We start from the raw sequence: 6,022 nt of genomic DNA on the forward strand, positions 1-6,022 counted from the left end.
TTTCATATCTGGTCCTGCCTCCTCCTGGCAGTTCCTGATGACCTTTCAATTAATTCTTCTGCTGCTTAAGAAAATCAAGAACTCCGACTGATACTATCGAGACAACTTGTACAAACCTCTCCCTCCCTTAAAATCAAGAAAAACCATTTCTCCGCCGTGCCCTGGAAGTGCTCTGGAGAACACCACCAGTGACCTCTTTGTCACCTTGTCTGAAGGCTAGCTAGGACAGCTGTCGCTGACACTGACCTGGCCCCTTCCTCCTGTCTTCCCATCCCCCTACCCTGCCCAGGGCTCCATTCTCTTCCTTCCTTCTCACATTGTCTGCCCTGTAAGTGTTGCCAGTCCTCGGGGCTCCAGCCTTCTCACCCACACAGTCACCCAGGCATCATTCACACCCATGTTGCACCCCACCTCTACCCCGAGGACTCCTAGGGCTCCCCTCTTCCCCACCCGGAATCGCCATCTACAAGTCCGAGAGCACCTCAACCCAGCACGTAGACACAGAGCCCATTCCTGACCACCTGCCGCGGCTCTGATCTGTCAGCTTCAGCCCAGTGGCCCAGCCTGCCCCCTCCTCACTCAGGCTAGAAAGTCAAGTCACCACACAGCTCCCCTCCCCCCTCACTTAGTCCACCCCTCCTACACCCTCATGAAATCCTGCATCTTCTTCTGTTGACCATCTCTCCAGGCCACTCCCTCCACGCCAACCCCACCACCCCTGCCTCCTTAACTTCTGAAGCTTCCCAGGCTCTTCCGAGGGGCTCCCTGCCCCTGCCCAGCCACCCTCCAATTCTTCCTCCACAACTGCAGAGCAGAGTGAGCTTTCTGGGACTCAATCCTGACTGACCGTGTTACTCCCTGCCAAGCACCTTTCAGGGGTTTCCCTGCCAGCAAGAACGGTGTTCCTTTCTCATGCTTATCTGAGCCTCTTTTTTGTTATTTTTATTTATTGATTTTTTAGTGAGAGAGGAAGAGAGAGATGAGAGAAAGAGTCAGGAACATCAATCTGTTCCTGTATGTGCCCTGACTGGGAATCGAGCCGGCAACCTCCGCACTTCTAGATGATGCTCAACCAACTGAGCTACCCAGCCAGGGCTTATTTGAGCTTCTTATACAGATTCTGGTGTATCCTAGACCTTCTGAAACGGAACATCCAGGGGGAAAAACAGGACCTCTCTAACTACTGTCCTCAGGCGTAACAAAGCAAGTTTGAGAAACGTTAACATAGTGATTTCCAGAACTGCTGTGAGGATCATTTTGGGAAGTTGGTTAAAAATAGACTCCCAGGCTCACCCCTTTAGAGACCCCGATTTAGTGGATGTTGGATAGGAGATACTGTTTTCAGAGGAACCTGCATAACCAGGCTGGGAACCACATTTGAGCGAAGTGGAGCTAAACTGAGCATGGCTGTTAGCGCCTCTGCTTGGCGCTTGCCACTGCTCTAAACCGTCCGAGACTGTACTCTGTGCTCCCGCACACACATCGAGCTGTCTCAGCTGTCTCAGCCGAGTGGCTGTACACATTGTCCCCTCTACCCAGGTGGCCCTGTCCCACAGCCTTGATCTCCGGACTGCAATTAATGGCACACCTGCTACCATTCCCTATCAGTAAAGCCTGAAGTGCGGGACAAGGGCAGCATTGTTTTTCTTTTTTAATTGATTTTAGTGAGAGAGGAAAGAGACAGAGAGAGAGAGACAGAAACATCGATGATCTGTTCCTGTCTGTGCCCTGACCGAGGACCAGACCAGCAACCTCTGCGCTTCAGGACGACATTCCAACCAACCGAGCTATCTGGACAGGGCAGGGGGCAGCATTTTAGTCCCCTTTTCTGTCCCCCAACACTGTAGCACACTGACTGGTAATGGAGGAATGACTCAGACAGAACGTCAGTCCCTTCCCCGACCCACAGGCAGTAACTGACCAGGGTCTCTGGAGAAAGACCGAGTCCCGCGGCACAGGGAGCTTGACCACAAAGCTTAAGGCCGGGTCCAAACGGCGAGCTCGACTGGTGTCCAGGAGAGTCCCTTCACTGTTCTGGCCCTCAGCCCTCCTTGAGGACTGAACGGAGAAAAAGTAAAATTCTCAATCAGTTATCTCACTTAAGTGTCCTTAACCCTTAAGAGGTAGCCTTCAGTGCCTAGAATTCCAAGCCTCTGGTCTTTTGGGGACCGGAAGCTTTGTGAGGGGAGGGTCTTGTTCACCCTGAGTGCAGAAATTTGAGGGTGGGACCAGAAACAGAGCAGTAACTCAAAAGATGTTGAGCCTGACCAGGTGGTGGCACAGTGGATAGAGTGTCGGATTGGGACACGATCCCAGATTCAAAAACCCAAGGTCACTGGCTTGAGGACGGGCTCACGAACTTGAGCGCGGGTCACTGGCTTGAGCATGGGATCATAGACATGACCCCATGGTTGCTGGCTTGAGCCCAAAGGTTGCTGGCTTGAGCAAGGGGTCACTTGGTCTGCTGTAGCCCCCCTCCCCCAGGTCAAGGCACATATGAGAAAGCAATCAATGAACAACTAAGATGCTGCAAAGAATTGATTCTTCTTATCTCTCTCCCTTCCTGTATGTCTGTCCCTCTCTGTCACACACACACACACACACACACACACACACACACACGAAAGTTAGTGTTTAACGGATACAATCTCAGTGTGGCACCACAAAAAAGTTTTAGCCTGACATGTGGTGGCACAGTGGATAAAGCGTTGACTTGGAACGCTTGAGGTCACAGGTTCAAAGCCCTGTGTTTGCCCAATCAAGGCACATACAAGAAGCAAGCAATGAACAACAGAAGTGAAGCAGCTATGAGTATGAGCTGATACTTCTCACTCTCCTGTCCCTCTCTTTCTTCTCTCTGTAGAATCGATAAATAAAATCTTAAAAACAAAACAAAAACCGTTTGGGAGGTGGATGGCAGTGATGGTTGCACAATGTCATGTACTTAATGCCACTGAACTGTAATAGCTAAAAATAGTTAAAATGGTAAATTTAGTTATGTATATTTTACCCGGGTTTTTTTTGTTGTTGTTTTTTGTTTGTTTTGTACTTTCCTGAAGCTGGAAACGGGGAGAGACAGTCAGACAGACTCCCGCATGCGCCCCACGGGGATCCACCCGGCACGCCCACCAGGGGGCGAAGCTCTGCCCCTCCAGGGCGTTGCTCTGTTGCGACCAGAGCCACTCCAGCGCCTGGGGCAGAGGCCAAGGAGCCATCCCCAGTGCCTGGGCCATCCCTGCTCCAATGGAGTCTCACTGCGGGAGGGGAAGAGAGAGACAGAGAGGAAGGGGGGTTGGAGAAGCAAATGGGCGCTTCTCCTATGTGCCCTGGCCGGGAATCGAACCCGGGTCCCCCGCATGCCAGGCCGACGCTCTACCGCTGAGCCAACCAGCCAGGGCCTATTTTACCCGTTTTTAAGTAAAAGCTCACAATATATGGCAAATCACACAGGCATGCCCAGCCTGCAACCGGAGTGACAGGATGCTACAAACCCTGGGTCCGAGAGGAGGCCAGGAGGCAGAGGAGGGGAGAGGAAGGGAGGGCTGGAGCTGGGCCTGGACAGGGGCCTGAGGGGAAGAGGCGGCACCTCAGGAAGAGAGGCCTCGATTAAACAAAAGCCAGGAAGGGGGAGGGGGAGGGAAATCCTGGGCGGTCCAGCTGGCCGGCTGGCTGGGTGTGTCTGCCCTGGTCCTGCCGGACCCCTCAGAGTGCACGCCCAGGGTACACCCCCCTTGCAGCCCTCAGGCACAGATGCGGAGCGAGGCAAACCAGTCAGCAAACCAGGACTGGGCCTGAATTTGATTTGTTCCCTTTCACCTGGACACCCTTCGAGCCCAGGCCCAATCCACCAGGAACTAGTGTTCTTTCCAGCAAATCCTGCGGTTGGATCTGCAAAATAAATGCAGGATCCAAACCAAGCCCACTGCCACCACCCTCCTAAGTCTTCTAAGCAGTAGCAACCACCATCCTAATCAGTCCGCTGCTGGACGGACAGCCAGTAAGCTAGATAAAACCTAAGTCAACCCGGTCAGCACCCAGAACCCTCCCAACAGCCACCCCATTCCCTTACACCCGGACAGTGAGGAATTCACTCAGCCCCCAGGGGCTGCTCTCCAGGGCCCTGGAATGTACGGAACAGCAGTGCCTTTGTTAGTACGGGCACTTCAGACATCGGTCTAGCAATGTGATTTATGATGAGGGCTCACAAGCTTCTAGAGGAATTCCCGTTCTCTAGAGGAATAAAACTAAAGGTATTCCTGACCCTCTGGGACAGGCTGGTGACTAAAGGTCAGCCATTTACTTACCTTATTTCAGTATGTGCTTTGACCCCAAGAAACACTCTGGACACCCAAGGCTCGGGGAGCTCCCCTCCTGAGCCAGCTCGCGTGTCCAGGCCTCCACTGGGAGGCCCACCCAGTAGAAGCTTCATGTTTGGATTCTGCCCTTTGCACCTTTGGTCAGTTCTAATATGTATCCTTTCACTATAAAGCTGATCTCAGTGCTTTCCTGAGTTCTATGAGTCATTCTAGCAACAACCCACTGAGCGTAGTCAGGAACTTGCAGCTGAAGTGTCTGAAGTGAGGGCAGTCTGGGCAGACCACGCCCTCCCCGTGTGCTCTGCTGCTTTGTACCTGCAGCGCAGGGACCCTGCGTCTGCTCCCTTCTCTCCTCATTCCTCCCGGGGTCAGGCATGCTCCCGCCTCAGGGTCTGGCAAGCTCTGTCCCACTGCATCGGCCTAGTTAACTCCCTGCTTCATTTCCAGCCTTTTATACAAGTCACTTCATGGTGAGGCCTATGCTAGCCCCCACCCCAAATTCCCTTCACCCCCAAACACCCACCCCTTTTCCTGCTTTACTTTTCCCTCTTTGACCACTATCACCATATCCACTACACACTAAAATTTACTTACCTTATTTCTAATCCGTCCCCTCACCAGAATATAAGCCCTAAGGAGACAGGGATTTTGCTCCCTCGTGGAACCCCATACCTAGATCTCCTGGAACATACTGAGTGTGCAGTCAATTCCTACTGAATGAACTCTTCTCATATCCCTTAGAAGTACCTCTTAGCCTGACCAGTGGTGGTGCAGTAGATAGAGCATCAACTTGGGACACCGAGGTCCCAGTTTGAAATCCCAAGGTCGCTGGCTAGAGCAAGGGGTCACTGGCTAGAATGGATCCCCCTGGTCAACGCACATGTAAGAAGCAATCAATGAACAAATAGTGCCACCACTATGAATTGATTATATCTCATCTCTCTCCCTTCCTATCTCACTCATTCTCTCAAAAAAAAAAAACCCCAAGTACCTCTTAGAAAACATGCCAGCACACTCCCACTCTAGCTCCTTGAAGGCTGAGTCAGCAAAAACAGGAAAACGAACCACACATGGCTGGAGACCCATTGCTGGGGGAGGTAAGAGTCAGCAAGACCTGAGAGCACGGGTATAGCTCCAGGCCCAGCCAGGGGAGGAGGCATGGGACCCGTCCCAGCCTGGGCACTTGCACGCGGACCTTGGCCGGCCCCTTCCCCTGGGCTGGAGCAGGTGTAAAAACTCTCTGGCCATGGCCCTGGCCGGTTGGCTCAGTGGTAGAGCATCGGCCTGGCGTGCAGGAGTCCCGGGTTCGATTCCCGGCCAGGGCACACAGGAGAAGCCCCCATCTGCTTCTCCACCCCTCCCCCTCTCCTTCCTCTCTGTCTCTCTCTCTTCCCCTCCCGCAGCCAAGGCTCCATTGGAGCAAAGTTGGCCCGGGCGCTGGGGATGGCTCTGTGGCTTCTGCCTCAGGCGCTAGAATGGCTCTGGTTGCAAAAGAGCAATGCCCCAGATGGACAGAGCATCACCCCCTGGTGGGCATGCTGGGTGGATCCCGGTCGGGCGCATGCGGGAGTCTGTCTGACTGCCTCCCCGTTTCCAACTTCAGAAAAATACAATAATAATAATAATAATAATAAATAAAACTCTCTGGCCCTGATCACTGTGGGTAAGGTCCAGGCGGAAGGAGGACGGGAGAGAAATTCCCGCCA

This window comes from Saccopteryx leptura, chromosome 1 (assembly GCF_036850995.1).
Source record: "Saccopteryx leptura isolate mSacLep1 chromosome 1, mSacLep1_pri_phased_curated, whole genome shotgun sequence".
Classification (NCBI taxonomy): domain Eukaryota; kingdom Metazoa; phylum Chordata; class Mammalia; order Chiroptera; family Emballonuridae; genus Saccopteryx; species Saccopteryx leptura.